Genomic DNA, 26474 nt, shown 5'->3' on the forward strand with positions numbered 1-26474 from the left:
ATAAAGTATTTGGCTGAAATGTTTAATATAATTTATATTTTATTGTGAATAATTTAGTGAATAATAAATATATTGATGGAATGTTGGATTGTTTGAAAATTAATATGAATTTCAAGTCATCCACCTCAATCTATAAATAAAATTGGATTATAAGAGTTTGAATATATATATATATATATATATATATATATATATATATATATATATATATATATATATATATATATATATATATATATATATATATTGTTTACAATCATAATTCCATTAAAGTTGATAAAATAAAATTTTGAAAATATTATTCTTTTGGGTGTGGTATAACATTGTTTAATAGATTATAATATATTATCTGATATAATATTATTTAAATTACTATGATTTTGTCTTTTGCTTTATCTGAATTATTTCTTAAATTATTATGATTTTTATTAACATAAATTTTTAAAATCAGAAGTAATATTATATCCTAAAACAGGTGGTCCAATTTCTAGACCTCTATAAATTGAATGTTGTTTGTATTCTACTCTAATTGAGTTGAGTTATTTTAATATTATTAATTTTTAATTTATAAAACAAACACAACTTCGTTACCAATTTCAACTTAAAACATAAAATAACATAATAATCAAATATTTTTTCAATTAAAATAACAGGATTATTAAAAATATGTTGATGGATAATGATAGTAAACAGAATTTATTTAAAAAAAAGTTTAATAATAATTTTAATAAATAGATAATATTTTAATTAATGAATTAAGTGATTTAATTAATAAAAAATGGATAAAATAATGTTTAATTATATTTGATTTAAAAAAAAATCTAAACTAGACAAACTTTTATTTTTGTTTTTGCAGGTAGATCTTGTTCAATGGAGGATTTTTAAATAATATATGGATTAGTAAAAAAAAAATCTGGATTGAGTAATTACAAAATTAAGGGTATTGTTTGTACCTATCAATAAAAGTAAGGACCTGTATATGTAAATAGAATGAAAAGTATAACTAAAAATATCATGTGTAAGCTTGTCGAAAATGCAAACAAATCTAGGGTTCCAAGTGATGAAATAGAAGACATGATGGGTATTTGATATTAGTGAGATTTTAATTTTCAATAATGTTTTCATGCCCAAATATTATTGGGGAATTTCAATAAAAAAGAATAGTCAAAAAGGCTTAAGGGTTGTTGAGAAAGTAAAATATTGAATGCTCTAGTTGGTTTCAACATGGCATCTTCTAAGTTTTAATGAGTAGAAGATCGTAAAAGAATCAATTACAATTCGGAATTGTTTAGAAAACATTTTGTATTATTTGTGTATAGATTATTGGAAAGATGTTTGTTATGAAGACATTAGTTAATCTATCATCAACTTTTTTATGATGTTATGTGTGACATGTTAATATTAAAAAAAAATTAGTTAACGAAGGAAGTTAACATTACATTTTGTAACCACGACTTTCATTTCAATTTAAGACAAGACTTTCTAGGTGGAATCGAACCGTGATTATAGGTATATTATGAATCAATTTTTTGATGTTATAGCCAAAGAGACACTTCTTTTATGTCTAGGTTGTTGGAGAAGACTTGATAAGGTGGAAGAACAAATCATACTATTTCAAGAAATGGGCTCAAGCCACACACTTTGGGATGTCATTTTGGATTGAATGATATTTGGACTTTGTCTTGTTGCAATGTTCATTTGTGGAGGAATTAAGTATTTTCTATAACATCTTATCCATAATTCTAATATTCATTTGTGGACTAGTTTTTCATTTCCTTTCACTTTGTACATCAAATGACAATTGATAGAATTTCATATCCGCATGGACAAAAAAAAAAAATTAAATTCTATTAACCAAAAAAACATTAATGATTTGAAATTTACAAATAACCAATAGACCCTAAAAATACAACCAATGTACACTCTATTATCATTATTCTTATCTGGATTATCATTTATAAACTTTTTTTTATCATGTAATATAATTATGTAAGATGTTTATATATATTTAATTAATTTTAAATAAATTGAGTATTTTTATGTTATTTAGTCCAATCTTCATTTGGAGTTAGTTTGATATGAATGTTTTTGAATTTTTTACTTAATATCCAGCCATCTCATTATATATCTTTTCAACTATTAAATCAATTTATTCATCAATAAAAAAATTAAAATATTCTTATTTATTTTAATAAAATTTAAATAAAAAATATATTAAAATAATCAACCAATTAAAAACCCAAATAACTTAATTTTTTTTAACTTAAAAACATGAAACAACTATGGGAACATCATTATTTTTCAAATCACTCATTTTTTCAATTAAAATACCTTTACATAAATTTTAAATACAAATTAGTAATTAAACTAATTAAAAAACCAAATAATTTATTTTTTAATTAAAAAAATTATTTTTTTTACAAACCCTAAAAAAAACAAGATAAAACAAGCTTTTGTGGCTATTTGTACAGTCACTTGATTTGGATCATATGGCCCATAAAATCTTATCTCTGTTAATTGGTTGTCCTACAAATCTACAATGCCTCCATTTCCTTTCCAGAGTTAAGAGTTTTTAATTGCATAAAATTAAGCTTAATCATTTATTTTATTTTATTTTTGAAGATTATTAGGCTGTGAAAATGTTTTATGTAAAAAAAAATACTTATCTATTTTTTTTTCAAGAAGGTTGGATATAACTCAATTGTTATGAGATAAGTAGTTCACATGACAAGCTAATAACCCCTAGGAATTAATGCTCTTAAATTAACTAAATGAGCTTGATTAACTTTAAGCCTCTGGCATTAGTTTGGAGCCCAAAATCCACCAATTCTTGTTCTACTAGGGATAGTTCTGTTTCGTGATTTTCGTCTATTTTCATTTTCATTGTTCTTATTTACGTTTTTTCGGGTTATTCTTATATTTCAGATGTGTTATTGGAACATTTCAGGCTTTTTCTTAAGACAACCATTGAAAATACTTGTTTAGACTTTTCTTTAGATTGATTTTCTTGTATAATTATTTAGACATTAACATTATTATTTTTGGGGTGATAAATGACTTACTAAGATGACACTTTTATATTGTTTGTACCAAATTATTGAGAGTACCTTTTTAATATTTGTATCTTTTCTGATTCTTGTTTCAAGATTATTTAAAGAAAAACTCAAGGGTTTTTAATATTACTCCTAAAAAAAGAGAATAAAATAAAGAAAAGAAAAGTTAAAAAAAAAGTAAACAAAAAAGCCCATTAATGTGGACAAGTTGCTAAAAAGACCTTTTAGACCAATGAATGGGAACAAATATGCTTAACTTATTTGGTCTAGTCCTCCTGTATTTTTGGGATTATGCAAATGTATAAAGTGACAATAATAATAGATAGATTTAAGTTTTGTTTGTTTACTAGATTGTTTTTTAGGAGTTTTTATTTATCAGTTTTTGTTAAAGTCAAAATAATAATTCTGAAACTATTCTGATTAAATTATTTTATATCAGTTTTGTAATAACAATAAACTTTTACAAAAATTGTTTGTCATACCTCATTGATTTGGCAAATCTTGTTGTAAATCAAGGCATTATTTTCTCTACTATTTCTGTAATAAGATCAACATTATTAGTACTAGTACTAGTACTGAAATTGAAGTAGATTTCTAAAATTACATGAATCTTTGGAATGTTATTGCCTAAAGATAAAACAAGAAAGAAGTGGAATTGGGGTTTCATTATTTTCTATATATGAATGAATACAAACTTTAACATTCCAAAAATAGTTCTATAAACTATTTCTAAAACTGTGTGATGACTAGAATATTACATAAAGAATACAATATATAATTCATAAAATAAATAGGAAAAAGAAACTTACCAGATTCTCAGAAAAATAGAAGAAGTTGATTGGGTAATGAGGATGGAATAACAAAGAATGTTGTTTGGATTGAGTATAATAAAATTTCCATCAATGTTTCAAAAGATTTTGTCAATATTTTACTTTACAAGTATTGAAAATGATGTTGCAAAGAACGGGTTTAGCTTGCATTACAAATTTTCTAACAAATTGGTGATTGGAAAAAATAACACTAAACATCATTAATCAACCCTATAGAGTATAGACTACAAAAAACATGTTGACACATTTTCGGACCAGAACCTTAATATGACCTTAATATGACGCCTTAAACCAACTTGGGCATATCAACTTATGTGAAATTTAAACACTTTTATCAACTAGTCCAATGAAGATGGTGTTTGATTACCATATGATCATCATCCAAGTTTTGATCACCAAAAAATATTCTCACATTGACAACTAGTCCAATGAAAAACTAGTCAAACAAAGAATAGTGTTTGGTCCATTAAGTTCATGGAATTATCATATGATTTTCATCCAAGTTTTGCTCACTCGAAAATATCCCTCCTTTGACAACTAGTTCAATGAAGAACTTGTCCAATAAATAATAGTGTTTGGTTCATCAAGATCATGGAATTACCATTTGATTATCATCCAAGTTTTGTTCACCCAAAAATATTCTCCCCTTAACTACTTCAATAAAGAATAAAGAATATTGTTTGGTTCATCGAGTTTATGGAATTACCATATGATTATCATCAAAGTTTTACTCACCTAGAAATATTCCTCAATTTGATAACTAATCCAATGAAGAATAGTGTTTGGTTGTGTTCTTGATTAAGTTCATAAAATTACCATATGACTATATCCATATTTCACTCACCCAAAAATATTCATATTCCCCCTTTAACAACTAGAATGAAGAATAGTGTTTGGTTGTGTTATTGATTATGTTTTCGAGTATATATAACTTTTCTAATTCAAATATTGGAAAAATAAAATAAATCACAGCAAAGAGCATGAAAAAAATATTTGTAGACAGTGGGATTTGATTATATCCATATTTCACTCACCCAAAAATATTCATATTCCCCCTTTAACAACTAGAATGAAGAATAGTGTTTGGTTGTGTTATTGATTATGTTTTCGAGTATATATAACTTTTCTAATTCAAATATTGGAAAAATAAAATAAATCACAGCAAAGAGCATGAAAAAAATATTTGTAGACAGTGGGATTTGATTATATCCATATTTCACTCACCCAAAAATATTCATATTCCCCCTTTAACAACTAGAATGAAGAATAGTGTTTGGTTGTGTTATTGATTATGTTTTCGAGTATATATAACTTTTCTAATTCAAATATTGGAAAAATAAAATAAAATAAATCACAGCTAAGAGCATGAAAAAATTATTTGTTGACAGTGGGATTTGAACCCACGCCCTTTCGGACCAGAACCTTAATCTGGCGCCTTAGACCAACTCGGCCATATCAACATTTTGATTATAAAATTATATTTTCTCGGTCATATCAACATTTTGATCCTAAAATTATATTTTCACTTTATATAGCAATGCATAACTAAACAAAATAAGTAGTAAATAACATAATTGTACATTACTCTTCTAAGAGATGATTGACTGTTATCATTCTACGTTCTCTACTCCATTTCTCTTTTCCAACACCAAGACCTCTAACAATATAAAGAATAGAAAAACAAATATTTACGAGTTTTTAAATAACTAAATACAAATGCAAGTTTAGAAGCTCTAACAATATAAGGAATAGTCCATTTGATCCATTGATTTGAAGATTTTGTATTCTCCTTGGAGATATATAGTTCCTATATAGGAAGGAGAATTAAAGAATAATAATGTTTGGTTCATCAAGTTCATGGAATTATCAACGAAGTTTTACTCATCCCGTAATTTTTATATTCACCCTTTTACAACTAGTCCAATGAAGAATAGTGTTTGGTTCATCAAGTTCATGAAATTATGATATGATTATTGTTGAAGTTTTGCTCATCTCAAAATATTCATATTCAACCTTTTCACAATTAGTCCAAAGAATAGTGTTTGGTTCATCAAGTTCATGAAATTATGATATGATTATTGTTGAAGTTTTGCTCATCTCAAAATATTCATATTCAACCTTTTCACAATTAGTCCAATGAAGAATAGTGTTTGGTTGTGTTTATGAGTAGATAACTTAAAAAAAAATAAAAAATATATGTTGACAGTGGGATTTGAACCCACGCCCTTTCGGACCAGAACCTTAATCTGGCGCCTTAGACCAACTCGGCCATATCAACTTGTTGAATATTATATTATATCTTTTCTGTTATATAGCAATGCACAACTAAACAAAATAGTAGTAAAATAGAATAATTGTACATTAGTCTTCTAAAAGATTATTAACTGATATCTAACAATACAAGGAATAACAAAACAAATATTTACGAGTTTTGAGAATGATTGCATACACATGCAAGTCTAGAAGTTTTAACAATATAAGGAATAGTCTTCTTTGATCCATTATTTGAAGATTTTGCATTCTCTTTGGAGGTCTAAAGTTCCTATCCAGGAATGAAAATTAAAGATTCCTTAACTACATTAAAATAGTTACCTTTCATGTTGAAAAGCATATTGAATATAGACAATAAACAGTAATCATCATTAGATTTGGAATTCTTTAACTTGTTGAGACAATTTCTTTTAGCCTTTTGGGTTGTTTTGGTTTCTATTTGGAGGTTGTTCTCATGGCTGTCAAAATCGAGAGTTTACGTAAAATCGTTGGCTAATTGTAAACTCGTAAAATCTAGAGTTTACTTGAAATCGTAAGAGTTTAATTTTAAAAATTAATAGATATATATTATTATTATTTATATATAATTAAGTATTTTATACTTAATTAATTTTAAAATTTTATATATTTAAATATAAAATTAATTAAAAATAATAATAAGTAAATAATATTATTAAAAAATTATACTTAAAATTTTAATTATATCAATTAATTTATTTGAATAAAAAATAACTTTATTTTTTAATTTTTAAATATAAATTTATTTTTCTAAACTTAAAATCGTATAAAATCGTAAAATCGAAATTATTTATAAACTCGTAAAATCGTAAAATCTTATTATCGTAAATTTAAAATCGTAAGAGTTTACCTAATTAAGAGTTTACTTAAAACAGACTCGTTAACCTAATGTGAAATCGTAAAATCGTAAGATTTTAAGAGTCAACTCGAGATTTTAACAGCCTTGGTTGTTCTTTTCCAATTTTCAGCCTACCTCATGGGTAACTTAATTCCATTATTTCAAGTTCTTTCCCTTGAATCATTGTTTGTAACAACATAGGACTGTTCATACTCTACATGAGGATAACTTCAGCATGAAGTTCCATTGTAGGATCAAGGTCAAGTTTTGCATTTAATCAAGAATGTGGTGGGCAACAATTCTAAATAAAAGATAATTCTATAAATGATTACACTACTCTGCTAGATGATTTCAATAAATTTTCTCATTATCCACAATCATAGACAGACTCTTATCACATAAGTGATTCCATCATAGTGCTTGCTCACAAAGTAAGAAATACAGCTAAATCTAAGAGTAAGAGATCTGTATGAAACGAAAAAGAAGAAGAAGAAGAAGTAATCTGTAGTGATATTACAAGGGCGTACCTGTGTAGAAGATGAAGAATGGAATGAGCTTTAGGAAGCATCTATCGTGATATGGAGATTGAAAGACTCTGGTCGGAGAAGAAGTATTAAACGGAAAAGGAAATAGTAAACGATCGTGCCACAAGAAGGGGAGGTGTAGATCGTGGGAGAAGAAGAGGGAGATCTGGCTTTGTTTTCAATTTTTTCTACTTACCCCACAAAATCCTGACTATAATTAATAATAGTTGAACTCTCATAGTTAATATTTGTTTTCAAGATATTATTATTATATTAAACAAGTATAACTACCATTACAACCTTCCATCATGGTGGAGGGTGATCTTTCTATATCTATTATGTTCACTCTTTCCACTATACTTTTTTGGTGGGTTAAAATTATATTACTTAACAATAGATTTTGAGAAAAAAATAAAATCACTAATTCAACTGAATAACTAATTTCAATTGTCCTTAGTAGCCATTATTTTTAATTTTATTTAAAATGTTTGAAGTGAGAATCAAACTCATAAATTTTAAAATCGTTGCAATTAGCTAGTTTAGAGATGATAACGGGTACCTTACCCGCCGGGTAGTGAAATGCTCATTCCCGTACTCAATTTTCATTTTATTACCTGCCCCGAACCTGACGAGTATCTATATTTTTTCCATCGATCCCTAATTCCTCGGGCACCCGATTCCCAAAAGGTACCAATCACCCGATTAAAATATAAATTTTATATTTGACTAAAATGAATTAAAAAAAATATTGAAGAATAACTAAAAAATAAATAAATTTAAAGTGGTAATGTCGAAAAAAAAACATTATTTACCTATATAAGTATTTATAGATGTCGAATAATATAACAATGTTATTATTATTATAAATGAAGAAGAAAATAAAGAGAAAATATTGAAAAATATTAAGAGATGAAGAACTGATGTAGAGATTTGTTTAATTTTTTTTTGATAATTAAAGACTAAGAAATGAAAATATAGTAGTCATTAAAAAGAAATAAGTTTTTTATAATAAAAAAAGAAGTGTGGGAAATAATGAAATGTGAAGTGTGAGTAAAAGTGTAAATAAGATGAAAATAAATTATGTAATTATTATGAAATAGTTAATGAAGAATGACAGTGATGTGAAATGTCATATTAATATTTAACAAATAAATAAATATATATTAATATAATCGGGTATCGAGTTTAGAGTTTCGCGGACCGATTCTTTAAGTAGCCATGTAACCATTCATTTTTCCCAAACCAGCCATGTTGATTTGTTTATTCTCAAACTAGCCACAATCACTGTTTAAACTTAGTTTTTTTTTTTAAAATAATGTTTTTATATTTTTGCGTGGCAATATGAATTTAATCCCATAGCTAATGAAACATATTAGACATTTTCACTAGCACATGATTGGGAAAATTTGGGTAATCTTATCCCTAACAAAATTTGAGAAAGAGTAAGGGAAGAGGACAAAATCAACATATTAAGAAAGACCTTAATTTGTGGAAAATCTGGTCAAGATGGTCATACAAAACGTAGTCGCCGATGTCCTAAATAGTTTTTTTTATAATTTTTAAGTAATTGTAATATTTATTAATGGTAAGATTTTTATTAATTATTAAATAATATATTATGTTTTTTAAATATTTAAATTATTTATCTATTAAATAAATAATAATAATAAAATAATTGAATAATATTATTAAAAAATATAAAAACATTATTTAAAAAAACCAAAACCAACTGAGTTTAAACAGTGATTGTGGCTAATTTGAGAATAAACGAACGAACATGGCTAGTTTGAAAAAAATGAATGGGAACCTGGCTACTTAGGGAATTAGTCCAGGGTTTCGCACACCTCATTCCTGATCCGTATTCGATTAGGTACCTTCTTTCCTCTCCATACCTAACATCGAACCCAATTTTTTCCCTCCCCATATATGACTCGTACTCGATTAGGTACCTTCTTTCCTCTCCATACCTGACACCGAACACAATTTTAAAATATCCGAACTCGACCATCAAATACCTACGAATATTAAACATACGGATACCTATTAATATCCCTAAGCGAGCTCAGGGAATTAGCTGAAATAAATGATTGTAATATATAAAATATTATAAAAATAAATTCAGAATTTTATATTTTAGTTAATAATTTGACATTTTTTTAAGACTGATATTAGAGCCTATCATAACTTAAATATATATCACCATAAAAAAGAATATTGATTTATTTTAATTTAGATAATTCACAACATAAAGATATAATTAGATTATATTGTAAGAAAAATATAATAGATATTTGAATTATTATTTCAAGGGTGAACCTTAACTTAATTCAGACCGCTTATATTATTGGGGCGGATCAACATTAGAACAAAAGTGGACTCAAATCTACCCAAAAAAAAAAAAATTTTTAGCGATTTGAGATGACTCACTAATTTTTTATATCTATTTTAATTTAATTCATTAATTATTTTTCTAATTCTCAAATATAGATAAAACCTACACTAACCTGTCTGTCTCCTGTCTGTCTGTTTCATTCATAAATTTCTCAAAATAATTTAAAATCTACCTCAATTTTTTTTCAAATTCGCTCCAACTTCAAATCCTGAATTAGTCTTTAGTTATTTAAAAATAAAAAAATTAAAAAAATGTAAAATTATTTAGGGGCATTCTGAGAATTCAACTTAGTACCTCTTGCATCCTAAACAATAATCATAACACTAGACCAAATGCCCATTATATTGTTAGTAAACCCTAACCAATTTAATTTACACTCATAATATATTAATTAATTATATACAAATTAAATTGAAATAGTTATATATATATATATATATATATAATATAATGATGCTTAATTTTGAAAGTGTCCGGATTGCCGGGTCGAGAGTTGTGGTTAATTTGGATACATATGTGAAAGTATAAACTTAAAACGGTTAAAAATAAAATTAAAAATGCTATGGGTATGTTTCAAACTCGCATCCTAACAAAAACAAGTTCAACTCTTTAACTAACTAGGCAAATAATACTTTATATTTTAAATTCAACACCAAATTTGATTAATGCGGGATATTTTTAATTAACAATATATATATATATATATATATATATATATATATATATATATATATATAATGATGCTTAATTTTGAAAGTGTCTGGATTGCCGGGTCAAGAGCTGTGGTTAATTTGGATATATATGTGAGAGTAAATGAATACTTGAGTCGGATTCTGGGTTGACCCGCTCATTAACTTAAAACGGTTAAAAATAAAATTAAAAATGCTATAGGTATGTTTCAAACTTGAAGCCTAACAAAACAAGTACAACTCTTTAACCAATTAGACTAATAATACTTTATATTTTAAATTTAACACCAAATTAATAAACGCGAGACATTTTTAACTAACTAATATATATATATATATATATATATAATGATGCTTAATTTTGAAAGTATTCGGATTACCGAATCGAGAGCTGTGGTTAATTTGGATATATATATATATATGAGAGTAAATGGATATTTGGATCAGATTCTGAGTTGACCCGTCCATAAACTTAAAACGGTTAAAAATAAAATTAAAAATGCTACATGTCACGAGCTAAAATTAGATCCGTATGGCACAAAGCTAGATCGAAGAGATTCTAAATTAGTAAGCCTTTTAGAAATAAGAATAACTCAAATGCAAGAACACTTAGAGAGAGAAACAAAACTTGAGAATAAAATTGTATTGGATTGAATGATTACTTGGTGATTGAGGTAATTATAGGACTAATTACAACAACTATATTAATGATACTTCCCAACTACCATATTAATTATATAATGATGGATAAGTTGAGTGTGGGCAAAGGGATATGTTGAGTGTGGGTAAAGGGATAAGTTGAGTGTGATTTTGGTTAAGTCTCGTTTGATTGTTCCTCCACTCTTATCTAGGGATGGTAATGGGTACCCGTATACCCGATACCCATGGGTACCCGATGATCGGGTTCGGGTATTTTAAATCGGGTTCGGGGTCGGAGTCAGGAATGGGGAGTGAAAAATGGTACCCGATCGGGTTCGGGGTCGGGGATGGGGAGTGTTGGAAACCCAAACCCGGTACCCGAATATATTAAATATTAATATATATTAATAAAATTTAAGTGACTTATCAAATTCCAACTACTAACTAATTACCTATCATTAAATAAATATATTAATTATTTTATCATTACTTTTAACATCATTTCCTACCTAAATCATGCACGCTTAACATAATTTCATTAATTTGTAATAAATGTTTCCCTCTCATATATCTCCATTCAACATTTACTTCAAGAGTTCTTCAACTTCATCTTCAACATAAGTTACATAACTATGCAAGTAAGTAATGTTTTTAGTATGTTCTTCAACTTTTACATTCTTATATTTATTTATTTACTTAATCTTCAATATTTATTTTGTAGCTTCTTCTTCTATTTTAACAGTAACAAAGTTGATTTTTTCTGTAAGATCTACATGACTACAAGTCTACAACACAAGTATGTAAGTAATACTTTCATTATTTATAGACTTTTTTATTTAATATGTAGAATCTCTTCAATACTAGACATAACTGATATATACGACAAGAGATTTAAGCATACTTTCGTTATTATATATAATATGTCTATTATTTGACTCAGATTAAATAAACCGTATCAAACATTATATAAATTTATTTAAGTGTTAGATAGATTTTCACAACTAACAAACTAGGGTTCTAAATTATAATAGAATATTAATATTATTAAATAATTTATAATTTAATAAACTAATACAATAAATAATTTTTTTTTTTTTATAAAGACAAAAATAAAGGGTCAAAAGAGTTTTTTTAAGAAATATTAAAAGTTCCTCATATTTAGTTCAATGTATTAGTTTAAAAATAAAAGTATTTTTTTTAAAATATTATGTTTAACTATATTTAGAGAATAATAGTTCAACATACTAGTTATTTATTTTTATAAATATTTTTGGAAAAATATTAATATATAAGAACAAGTAAAAGAATCATATTAATCCTTATTTTCTAAGTAATTAATTGTTTGTCAAAGATTTGATGTATGTTATTAGTCTATTTTGTATTTGTTAATGTTGATTGTTTTTTATTGATTTTGTAGGTTGTAATTAAATGTCTTGAAGAAGTGTATTCAAGAAGGATGTTTTTTGTGAGAATTAATTTGATGATTTTTGAAATTTTTGTGTTTAATTAAGAATTTCTATCACTTTTAAGTTTATTTGTATTTTTTAGTATGGATAAATTTATATTATGTAGTATGAATGAATTTATATTTTATAGTGTGGATGATTTTCTGTTTAAGGATATAATATTTATTAATAGTTTTAGGTTAATTATATTTTGTAGTAACATATTAAATTTAATTTATATAATTTTAGTTAATTAAAATATAATTTTTTAATATTTAATATCGGGTAATGGGGTACCCGTCGGGGATCGGGTACCCGATGAATCGGGGATGGGGATATAAATAGAGATACCCGTCGGGTTCAGGGTCGGGGTCGGGTAGTAATTTGAAAATCGGGTTCGGGGATGGGTACTTCACTACCCAGCGGGTAGGGTACCCGTTGCCATCCCTACTCTTATCCCTTCTTGGAATGGTCCATGACTTTGATGAGCCTCTACTTCTCTTGATTGGACCCTCACACAAATGGGCCGTGACATTCTCCCCCACTTAAGTTGTGTTCGCCCTCGGCTCGACCTTGGATCGGTGCTCGGTGTGATTTATATCGGTCAACTCCAACCGATATGAGACATTTCCCACACGTGCCTTCATTTTGATCGGTCCATCGTAATTGTGCACAAGCCCCTTGAGCACACAGACCGTAGAGACTTCAATTGATGCAGGGTAACTTCCCCCTTCCTCGGTCCCCTTCCCTGACTGCACGCCCCTTCAGATCTGCTCCTCTCTTCATCTTCTTAGTGAATCTCTCCAAAGATGCCCAAGAACGATTTGCTTCCTCTTCCACGAATTTGGCAAGAGTGAAGGCAAACTGATTTTGGCCAACGTGACATGTGGCCAAACATTGTGGAGTTGATGGTTGTTTGGTGCCTCCAACCTTGAGTCCCTCGAAGACCTTGCACACTCTTTGGACTTCCTTGGGTACTTCTCTTTTCCCATTGGAACTGTCACCATCATCCTTCTTAGAAAAAGTGGCAAATTTCCCTTTACCACGTTTGTAACCTCGACTAAATCTCATTGCCGAGAACATGTCTATTCCCTCTAATTCTCTCATTGTTGGTATCACCCTAGTCTTTTCGTGATCCAAAATAATTAAGGAGTCGGAATGAGGAATTATACAAGCGTGTACCTGATCGAACCATTGCAGTCCCAACACTACATCATAGTCTTCCATTGGGACTAAGGTAAACGAGACTGTCCCATACCAGTCTCCGATCCTGGTGTGCACTTTCTTAGCCTCCCAGGTCACTGGCTTGGCTATATCAAAGGACTTGACCGTCCCCCTCAGTGGGTTGATGCGAAGGCCCAACGCCTTGGCCACTCCTTCACGCATGAAGTTGTAAGTAACCCCTGTATCCACTAGTGCATTGATGCGCCTCCCCTCGATCAAAAATTCTACGAACATCGAGCCCCTCATTATTCCCTTGATTGGCTCTACAACACTAGTCTTTACAGCATTGAGCAACCTCAAAGATCTCACTTGAGTCCCTTCCTCTTCCTCGGAAGACTCGGTTCCTTTAACTACTACAAAATTTTCTCCCTTGAACAGGCACGTAAACTTTATGTGATTGTGAGTACCATAAATATGACAAACTCTTGGCTTACTCGAGTCGTCGACTTGCCTCCCTGAGTTGTTGTGTGGATGCCCCTTCTTGGGTGGGCGATCTCCCCCACCTTTCTCTTCATCATCTTTGATGAACTTCGGCTTGTCCACGGACAATTTTAGTTCGATCAGACTTTCCGCAACCGTAATTGCCTCAAAGACGTTGTGCACCTTGGCTCTCTACAACTCTAACTGTGCCCAAGTTTTTAGGCCGTTAACAAAGGTGAACAGGGCCTCCTGTTCGGTGAGGTTAGGTAACTCTAGCATCAACTCTTGGAACTCTCTAACATACTCCTTTATAGCACTGGTAAAAAAAGGATTTTTACCGACGGTTTTTCCCGAAGGTTTTGTAAACCTCTCCTAAATACTCCCGAGAGGAACAAATCCTTCGGGATTAAAAATAGATTCCGAGAGGGGTGTAAAACCTTCGGGTTTATTCATTATTACCGAAAGTTCTACAAAGAACTTTCGGTTTTTACCTTCCCAAAAAACCCAAAAAAATTCTAAGTGTTGGATGTGGGTTAATTGCGAAGGTTTTTGTAAAAACCTTCGGTTTTGAAATCCCTTGGTTTTTTAATTACGAAGGTTATTCAAAGAACCTTCGGTTTTGCCTTTTTTGAAAATTTTATTTCCGAAAGTTTTACCCAGACCCTTCGGTTTTGCTCAATAAAAAATTCTAATTTTTGAATTTGTTTTTTCCGAAGGTTTTTTAATAAACCCTCGGTTTTGACTAATATCAAAACCGAAAGTTTTATGAAAACCTTCGGCCTCAACCTCTATAAATACAAACCCTAACCCTTCTCTTTTTCATTCCGCTCATTTCTCCTTTCTCTCTCTTCCGTCGCCGCCGCCTGCCTCCTCCAAGCCGCGGGTTCTTCTCCTCTCTTCAAGTAATTTGTTTCATTTGGTTTATTTGTTTTGTTTATTATAAGATTTAGATTTCTTAAGTTTATGTATATATATATATATATATTATAGATCTAGATTTATGTTAGTTTACGTTATTTTGTTTGATTAATATATATATACATATATCTGAAATGCATTTAGGATATGGGTGATTCGACATGGAATAGACTTCGGCGTACACCGGAGAAACTGCCTCTGTGTTACCAGAATCTGATAGCACAATCAGAAATTGCGGCACGTGAGGAAGAGGTAAGAAAGATGACGCTGGAAATGGAACAAATCCGATTAAGGGATGCGGAAAGAGGTCGTTTGCTCAGTGAAATCAAAGCGAACCGGGCCGAAATGTCTCAGAGATTAGAGAATCTCGAACAGGAACTTGTATTGTTGAGGAGTCGACTGAATCAACCACCCCCTCCTTCCACCCCATCTAATAATTAATTTCTAGATTTATTATGGATTTATTATGGGTTTATGACAATTAATATTTTTATGCGTTATGTTTTAATATTTATGAATTATTGTTATTATGTTTGGTTTGGTTTGGTTTAATATGTTGTTAAATAATAATGTTTGATTGACTTTTCAAAATTTTTTAAAAAAAAAACGCATTGCCAAAACCGAAGGTTTAATTGAAAACCTTCGGTTTTGACCCATTTTAAAAAATCTATGGGTAAAAACCGAAGGTTTTCAAATAAACCTTCGGGTTAGACCGCTGTTTAAAAAAATGGGGAAGGTAAAAACCGAAGGTTTTCAAATAAACCTTCGGTTTTACCCATGTGTTGAAAAAATCTATTTTTTTTCTAAGTATGGGGAAGGTAAAAACCGAAGGTTTTCAAATAAACCTTCGGTTTTACCCATGTATTGAAAAAATCTGTTTTTTTTTTAAGTATGGGGAAGGGTAAAAACCGAAGGTTTTCAAATAAACCTTCGGTTTTACCCATGTATTGAAAAAATCTATTTTTTTTCTAAGTATGGGGAAGGGTAAAAACCGAAGGTTTTCAAATAAACCTTCGGTTTTACCCATGTATTGAAAAAATCTATTTTTTTTCTAAGTATGGGGAAGGGTAAAAACCGAAGGTTTTCAAATAAACCTTCGGTTTTACCCATGTGTTGAAAAAATCTATTTTTTTTCTAAGTATGGGGAAGGGTAAAAACCGAAGGTTTTCAAATAAACCTTCGGTTTTACCCATGTATTGAAAAAATCTGTTTTTTTTCTAAGTATGGGGAAGGGTAAAAACCGAAGGTTTTCAAATAAACCTTCGGTTTTACCCATGTGTTGAAAAAATCTATTTTTTCTAAGTATGGGGAAGGGTAAAAACCGAAGGTTTTCAAATAAACCTTCGGTTTTACCCATGTATTGAAAAAATCTATTTTTTTTCTAAGTATGGGGAAGGGTAAAAACCGAAGGTTTTCAAATAAACCTTCGGTTTTACCCATGTGTTGAAAAAATCTATTTTTTTTCTAAGTATGGGAAAGGGTAAAAACCGAAGGTTTTCAAATAAACCTTCGGTTTTAAGAATTCCCAAAAACTTCTGATGAAGGTCTAGACCGAGAGGTATATTTAAAACCTTCGCAAAAACACATCAAAACCGAAAGTTAATTTTATAACTTTCGGTTTTAACACTAACTAGTTTGTTATATTATTTTGTTTTTAACCCACTAATCTTAACTTCTAACTAATATAATCAATTTTGTGTTGTATTTTAAAAATTTATATTGTGTTTCATGTTCAAATATTTATGATTGTGTTTGATTATTATAGAGAAGTCTATATGAATGTTCATGTTTGATTATCTTATGAATGTATGTAATGTTTGATCATATGGATTGTGCAATATTTTAAGGACATCAAATGTGTTAAATTAATGTTGTCAAAGGTCATTAGAAGGTGAAAAACCAAAGAATTTAACAATTTTTCAAGTGCTAATTCCGAAAGTTAAATAATTCACTTTCGGAAGTAAACCATCAAAACCGAAAGTTTTATATAAACTTTCGGTTTTGACATTTCTCAAGAACGAGGGTTTTATATAAACCCTTCGGTTTTGATGATATTTCTGAAAGTTAATTATATAACTTTCGGAATTATCATTTCACAAAATTGTTAAATTAATTGGTTTTTTACCTTCCAATCTAGACTCCTAAGTAATATAATCAAGTGTGTGTTTTAATTTTAAAAATTTAGATTGTCTTTAATGTTAAAATGTTTATGAATGTGTTTGATTATATATAGAAGTGTATATATATGAATGTTTATGTTTGATTATCATATGTATTTGTGTAATGTTTGATCATATGGATTGGGAAATGTTTTAAGGATATCAAATGTGTTAAATTAATGTTCTTCAACGTTATTAGAAAGTGAGAAACCAAATAATTTAATCATTTGTGATGTTGTAAAACTGAGAGTTTAATATATAACTTTCGGAAATATGCATATAAAACGAGGGATTTACCAAAAACTCTCGGTTTTTATAAAATTATAAAAATATAAAACCGAGAGTTTAATATACAACTCTCGGATTTGGGCAATTAAATTTAATTGGAAATAAAAAAATATATATAAAACCGAGAGTTTTAGTATAAACTCTCGGAATTCAACAATCAAAAACCGAGAGTTTTCAATTAACTCTCGGAATTTATTTGAATAAAAAACCGAGAGGTTTTGTTATAACCCTCGGGAATTACCTTTAAATTAATAAAACCCTTCATTCTTCTCCGTTTCCTTTTCTCTCTCCCCGCTCTCATCTATCCTCTTCTTCTCCACGCCGTCCCTCCCGCGCCGATTGAAGACCTCCGAAGACGAAGACGACGAAGCCTTCCGATTGAAGATCGTCCGCTCTCCAACCGAAGACGAGCCTCCCGGTTGAAGACCGCCCACTTTCCAGCCGAAGACGACGACCATCCCGCGGATTGAAGACCGCACGATTGAAGCAACTTCCTCCGCCGCGACGCCGATTGAATCAACCTCCTCCGCCGCTGTTTGAAGACTGCCGCCGAAGACATTTGAAGGTTAGTTAGTTTTTTATTTTAAGTTATATATATTAGTTTCATTTTAGGACAGATTGGTTTTAGGTTAGATTAGTTAGATTTTAGGATTTTGTATGAATTGATTTATGCTAGAATTAATTTAGGTATGAATTGAATTTGATTGTTTAGAAATTGTATTGGATTGTGTTATTGGATTTGATTTTGGAAATGATTTTGGTTTGATTTAGGTTAGTTTTCGTTTAATTTAGGTTTCGATTTGATTTTGGTTTGAGTTTGGTTGGTTTGATTTGGGTTTAATTGAGGTTTGTTAGGTTAGATTTCGTTTAATTTAGGTTTGGGTTTTTGATTTTGGTTTGATTTTGGTTGGTTTGATTTGGGTTTAATTGAGATTTGATTTAGGTTAGATTTCGTTTAATTTAGGTTTGAGTTTTTGATTTTGGTTTGATTTTGGTTGGTTTGATTTGGGTTTAATTAAGGTTTGATTTAGGGTAGATTTTGTTTAATGTAGGTTTTTGTTTGGTTTTGGTTTGATTTTGGTTGGTTTGATTTGGGTTTAAATGAGGTTTGATTTAGGTTAGATTTTGTTTAATTTAGAAAATCTTTATAATTTTACGTTTCGAGATTCAGACGCAACTCTTCCTTATAATTTTAGGTTTAATTGAGGTTTGATTTAGGTTTGATTTAGGTTGGATTTGATTAATCGTTTGCGTCTGTTTTTTACTATATATTATTTCTTATTACTACTTTATTTCAATTAATCGCTCATTTATTAATGGTATGCATTAAGAATGTCTAAAGGTAGTAAAGAACCTTGGTGGAGTATGAGGAAAACACCCAGCAAACTCTTAAAGTCGTACCAGAACCTCATTGCACAATCAGAAAACTTGAGGCTCCGAGAATCGTCTACTAGAGATGCACCACCTATTGTTGTAGTCCCGATAGCTACTGCTCCCCCAGCAGACGAGGATGTTGAGGCTGCTGAGGCAGAAGAGTTTGTAGAGAGTACGTTTGCTAATGTGGGGGATGAGGACGATGAGGCTGACGACGAGGGTCACGAGGACCCTCAGGACGTGGATGAAGAGGAGGAGCATGGATCGACTCCCGACCCATCATCGACAGGTAACTTGTTTACTATTAGTTATAGTTTGAATTGATTCACATATCTGATTATGAATTTCATCTATTTTGAAGAATCTTGTGCCCGCAAGAGACGAGGGAAAAACAAGAATATTGCGTTATCTAAGAGACCAGCGGGGACAAGGATTCCTCTCACTTTTAGAGAGGTAGATGGGAGGCCGGGCGGTGTTGACGTTGGAAGAACAAGGTGGTCTAGACATGTGGGGTCGGTTGTGCGGGATCCCTCAGCCGTCTCGCACCGTCTTTTGAAGTGGAAGGCATTAAGTGCTGACCAATTGGATTACATTTGGAATGCTGCGAAGGTAAAGATTAATTAATTATACATTGATCATTCAATAATTATTTTAAAACATTTGAATGTTTTTATTTTCAGGATCCGTTCGAGGCTACTAATGGTCCTATTGATTCTTTTCGAAAGACCGCAATGGGACACGTCAGACAAATATGGGATAGATGGCGCTCGGATTTGCACAAGGAATATATCCGCATCCATAAAGGAGACGAGGCCGCGGTACTTGCCAATCCTCCACCAGACTACGATCGAGATGATTGGGAGTTTGTGTGTCGCAACCATTTCTTTACGGAGAAATTTAAGGTACGGTTTCATAATTCAAATAAAATATGATATTAGTTATTCTAACTTCAATTTTTTTATTTGAATTTCAGAAAAATAGTAACACAAATATAGCTAACAGAAAGCAGCTGAAATTTCCGCATCATACGGGAAGTAGACCGTTTGCTCAAATTGAAGAAGAGTTGGTAAGATTGTTATGAGTTATATAATAACTTAATATAAAGATTGTTATGAGTTATATAATTTTTTTTTTCAACAGGCGATTGAAATGGGACGGGCTCCATCTGTGGTTGAAGTGTTCAAGAGGACCCGTACCCCAAAACCGACGAAAGAAAACCCAACTCCCGTCCCGGATGACCGCGTTCAAGAGAAAATTGTAAGTGAATTGAATTTAATTAAATTACTTATAACTAGTTTATAAATTATTATATAATTGACAAATTATTTCAAATTTGCAGGTTGAGATGGAGGAAGTTCTAAGTAACGAACCGGAAATATCAGACTTTGAGTTGACGGAGAGAGTATTCGGACGCCAAAAACATGGGGGAGTATTCGGTATGGGATCAGGCGTCCGACCCACACACTTTCGTCAGGATCTACGAAGTTCTAACAATTCTCAACGAGCCACTGATCGATTGTTTGAGGAGAATCAAAGAATGGCGATGGAACTTGAGGAATTGAAGAAAAGGGATGAAGAAAAAACTCAAACGATTAATCAAATTCAAGCGGAAAAGGTAGAATTGATTTCAAGAATGGATAGGGAAAGTGCAAAACAGGAGAAGGAAAGGTTAGAATTGAATGCAAGATTAGAGAGTTTTGAAATGTTTATGCGGCAATATCAACCACCCCCTCCCCCCACCAGCTAGTTCTAAGACGTTTCGACTATATGAATTGATTGAATATGTTTAATGGTTTAATATAAAACATGTTGTTTGGATGATTGATTGGAGAATTTTGGAATGATGGTTTTGTTTTATGAATTGATTGGTTTGGCTGAACAGGTTTAGGTTTCGGTATGGGGTTTCGGTTGAGCACAAAACAATAGGGCTATTTTGTAAATTTTTAAGAGAAAACCCGAAAGTTAAATGGAAGCTTTCGGTTTTTCTTCAAAGGAAAAACCGAAGGTTCATTCAATAACTCTCGGTTTTTCTTCAAAGGAAAAACCGAAGGTTCATTAAATAACTCTCGGTTTTTCTTCAAAGGAAAAACCGAAGGTTGCTTCAATAACTCTCGGTTTTTCTTCAAAGGAAAAACCGAAGGTTCCTTCAATAACTCTCGGTTTTTCTTTCATGGGAAAAACCGAAGGTTAAGCTAATAACTCTCGGTTATTCTTTAAAGGGAAAACCGAAGGTTAAGCAAATAACTCTCGGTTTTTCTTTAAAGGGAAAACCCGAAAGTTAAGCTAATAACTCTCGGTTTTTCTTCAAAGGAAAAACCGAAAGGTTAAGCTAATAACTCTCGGTTTTTCTTCAAAGGAAAAACCGAAAGTTCATTCAATAACTCTCGGTTTTTCTTTCAAGGAAAAAACCGAAGGTTAAGCTAATAACTCTCGGTTTTTCTCATTTGAAGAAAACCCGAGAACTAGAGGATATCTTTCGGTAAATACACAATTATTTTTAACGACGGAGTCAATACCGAGGGATGGCGACAGTTACCTTAACTCTCGGATTTTGGTCTATACCGAAAGTTATAGGGTCAAAACCGAGAGTTTTCACTTTCGGTTTTGACCATTTTTTTACCAGTGTAGATTGGGAATGTGTAAGTTGGCTTAGACGCTTTCGAGCTTCGAAATCGGCGCTTTCGGGGAAGAATTGACGTTTGAACTCGGTTTTGAAATCCACTAATGTTTTCATTCGCAACGTACCTCGTTTAATGTCGGCTTCACGCCTCTTCCACAACAACAATGCCATATCTATCAAGAAAAATGGCGCCGTTTTCAATTTGATGCGATCCTCAAGTATGTTGGATGCCTTAAAGTACCTCTCCATATTCCATAGGAAGTCATCCACTTCCCTTGCGCTCCTTGAGCCTTTGAATGAAGTTGGTCTAGGAACATCAATTCGATGAGGTGTCGCACCTCGAAGTTCCCCTCCTCCATTCCACCCAATCCGCCCCTCCAAGCCTTCGATCCTTCCCATCATTTCCCTTTGGAAGGCATCGATCGTGCCTTGGACTTCTCCACGAATTGCTTCAAGTACCTCATTCCGGATATCATCAACATTCACTCGAACCATCCCAAGCACTTAGTCTCGAATGCTATGCTTCGAGTTGTTGATGATTCCCATGATTTTGTTCTCCAACTTTTCACCTTCCTCATCAAGCACCTTCACTCTATCGGCCACCGTGCTAAACACTTCGAGAGTTTCTTGGTGCTCGCTCATGCCTTCCTCAAGCCGGGTCACATGAGCTTCCATGGCAGCACTTCTCTCGACAGACTTGTCCCTCATAGGCACTTTGTCCACTTGTTCGACGATCGGAACCTTCGTAACGTTGGCATTCGAATCCATCTCTTGCAACCTGAGTGCGGAAATACAACCTTGCTCTAATACCATTTATCACAGGCTAAAATTAGATCTGTGTGACACTAAGCTAGATCGAAGAGATTCTAACTTAGTAAGCCTTTTAGAAACAAGAAGAACTCAAATGAAAGAACACTTAGAGAGAGAAACAAAGCTTAAGAATAAAATTGTATTGGATTGAATGATTACTTGGTGATTTATAAGGGAATAATATTTATAGGACTAATTATAACAACTATATTAATGATACTTCCCAACACCATATTAATTATATAATGATGGATAGGTTAACTATAAGTTTTGTTTGATTGTTCCTCCACTCTTATCCCTTCTTAGAATGGGCTATGATTTTGATTGGCCTCTACTTCTCTTGATAGGGCCCTCACACAAATGAGTCGTGACATATATGTATGTTTCGAACTCGTAACCTAACAAATAAGTACAACTCTTTAACCAACTATGTTAATAACACTTTATATTTTAAATTTAACACTAAATTTGATGAACGCGAAATGTTGTAACAATATATTTGTATCCGTGTTTAGAAGGAAATTAATGAGAATATTCAATAACAAAGGATTGGTATTGGGTTGGAAGGATTAATTAAATAAGTGGTTAATTATTGATATTTTATATTATAATTAAAAAAATATATATATATAATTTCGATTTAAAATTAATAATAAGAACACACATTTCAAAAATGCATCTAATAAATATTCAATTAAATTGATAAACATGGTCTGATAATAAAATATAAAACAATTGCATAATTGAATAATTATTATAAAATAAATAAAAAATGTCAAAGTTTATAGTAGATACACAAATATTTTATCTCATTTTAGATAATCTTTTAATTCTCATTTTAAAATTAATATGTAAAAATATAGTAAAACAAATTACATAAATAGAAGATAATAGTAAAATTCACACCAAAATATAATAAAATAGAAAAAATGATATTTACATCTATGATTTTTTTTAATTGACATTTGAAAGTTATTTTACACCTTTGTCAAATTAATAGTAAAACTGTAAAAGATAGATGCATAGAGTGATTATTATAAAATGATGTAATTTACTTAATTTAAGAAAAAATCATGCTAATAGGGATTTGAACTTTAATCTCAACTTTGAAAATGTGAACTTAACTACTAAATCACTTATTATTTGGATTCAATTTATAATTTTATGTATATATATATAATAATTATTAATGAATACAAATAAAAGATAGAATAAATTTTTTTTAAATTAATTATATAAATAATAAATATGTAGACATAATGTATGAAAAAAATAAATTTAGAAATTTTAATTGAAGTGTATGTTAAAATATTCTTAAAATTTAATATATAGTTATATATTATAAAATTATTAATAAAAAAATATAGATGCATATATATAAAATTATTTGTTAAAAGATTATAGTGGAGAAAAAATATATGATTTACAAAAATTAATTTATAAAAAGAGTTAAAACAATGGTATATCTAATAAATATGGAGGGAAATAAAAAATATTTTAATTAAAATAAAAATATTTCAAGATCAATTTAGTACATATAGAATATATTAATATAATATATATAAATGAGATGGTAGACTATAAATAAGAATGTATATATAACCTTATAATATTTTATAATTAGTTATTTTTTTGGCCAAACAACCACAAAACATATAGAAAAAAATATGGTTTGTTATCCCAAAATTTTGGTTCAAGATAATTTGGCCAAACATGATTTTTGTCACTAAATTATAATATTTAATTGGAATGTACTTTTGAAATTATTTCATTTGTAATTTCACTAATTTGTGATGATTTTTGTTATTCCTTGGATTATGACTGATATATATATATATATTTTTTCATTTTAACCTTACAAAATTTTCATTTTACAAAAAGATAAAATAATAATAATTAAAATATCATTTTAAAGTTATTTTAATAGAAGAAGAAAACAATTCATAAATAGAAGAAAATTAAATTAATCATATAATCCATATAATATTTTATTTCTTAATCTGCTTAACATTTACTTTTATATTCAATTAAAATCATAAAAACTAAAGTTTTAAGTGATATTTTTTATTTGATATAAATAATATTTTTATCTATATTATTTTTTAGATGACAATAGAAATTGTAATGTCTTTTTTTTAAAGATTATTTTTCAGATCTTTATCCATATTATATTGTCATTTATTATTTATTTTGATATAAATATTATTTTATGATTCTTATCTATATTCTATTTTAGATAATTGTAATTTTTACAAAAAAAACATTAATTAAATATATATATATATATATATATATATAAATATTTTAAATCATAAATTTAAAGTGATAACATATATTCTCATTTATATATTTTACTAGCTAGCCATGAAGCCCAAAATCCCACGACATTATTGAGACAATAAAAACAAAACCAAATTTTCAAGACACTTAATTAACTAAACTTAGTTTATCCGAAAAAGAATGTAACATGAATTTCAAATTTAGTTGAACAAATCATCATCAATTTCAACATCAACAGTCCAAGGAGCAGGTGCGGCTGGTGGCATAGGAGTTGGAGGGGTGGCTTTGCAGAGAAAGGAGAAGAAAGGATTAACCTTAGGTGCACCGGCAGGCAAGCAACTCGTGTTGACAATATCAATTTTCTGGCAACAACCGACACTTAGGGGAGATCGTGTTGTGACAGCCCTAAAAATCTCTGGAAGGCAAGTTCCGAGGTTGGTGACCGCGTTGATGCATTGGCTTGAGACACCGGGCTGCTTGGGGTTGGGTCCAATCGGTGGAAATGGAAATGGGAAAGGTGGCAGAAATGGCAATGGTGGTAGCGGGAATGGCAATTGAGCTTGACCGGGTGTGACCGAAATGATGAAGGATACAAAGAGTATGATACACAAAGTATTTGAAGCCATTGTTATTTGAATGATTTTGATGGTGAGATGATATCTTGGTAAGGTTTTTTTTTATAGTAGAAGAGAAAATGATGTGAACACCACTAAATGTAGTAACAACATATTAATAATTATTTCATTGCTCAAATGTTAACAAATATTTTGTAAACATATAGTAGTAAATGTAAATATCTCTTTATTGTTAATATAGCATCGGTTGTTGGTCAAATAAGCAATTATTATTATTTCAGAATTTTGACTTTGAATATTGAGGAATTACTATAAATTTTATGTATGAATTTAATTGTATTTTTATTTGATTAAAAACTAACTAACACTATTACATTAGGTGGAAAATACACTATTAAAAATAAAAGCCCAAATACCGACGTTAATAATTATTAGCATCGACGAATAAAATCATCGACACTAAAGATTTGGTCTTTAAATGAGTTTTAACCACGACGATCTTCGATCTCCTAACACCGTCGTTGATAATCCTTACTAATTCGATCATTAACGGCGGCGTTAAGAGAGGAGAACCGACGTTCATGAAGATCGATTTTAACGTCGGCGGTAGGGAAGGAAAGCCGACGTTGATAGAGTTCTTTATCGACGTCGGCTTTACCCTAACGCCGACGTTAATATCGATCTTTATCAATGTCGACTCTCCCCTAACACCAACATTAATATTGATCTTTATCAACGTCGACTCTCCCCTAACGTCGACGTTAATAGTCGTTACTCTTGGATTGTTTGAACCTTTTATGGTTATCTTATTAACGCCAGAATTCCCCAACGCCGATGTTAATATTGGTCTTTATCAACGTCGATACTCCCCTAACGCTGACGTTGATAATGCTTGTTCTTAGGTTTTTGACATTTTTTGAATTTTATTAAACTGTTTCATATGTTGTTGTTAGGGTTGATTGAATTAAATGAATATTAGTGTTAGCGTTCCCTAAAATCGACATTAATATTACAATATATTAACGTTGGCATTCCCTAAATTCGACGTTGATACTGCTTTCTGAAAAACTTTTAAATTCGTTATAAACTAAAACATATTAACGTTAA

General features: G+C 30.2%; 2 non-coding genes across 2 annotated transcripts; both read right to left on the reverse strand.

The window, feature by feature from the left end:
* Positions 1-5262: 5262 nt before the first annotated feature.
* TRNAL-AAG lies at positions 5263-5343 on the reverse strand. Its single transcript has one exon. It is a non-coding gene; the product is annotated as a tRNA-Leu (tRNA).
* Positions 5344-6080: 737 nt separating this feature from the next.
* Positions 6081-6161, reverse strand: TRNAL-AAG. The gene has a single exon. It is a non-coding gene; the product is annotated as a tRNA-Leu (tRNA).
* Positions 6162-26474: the final 20313 nt, after the last annotated feature.

This window comes from Impatiens glandulifera, chromosome 7, assembly GCF_907164915.1.
Source record: "Impatiens glandulifera chromosome 7, dImpGla2.1, whole genome shotgun sequence".
NCBI lineage: Eukaryota > Viridiplantae > Streptophyta > Magnoliopsida > Ericales > Balsaminaceae > Impatiens > Impatiens glandulifera.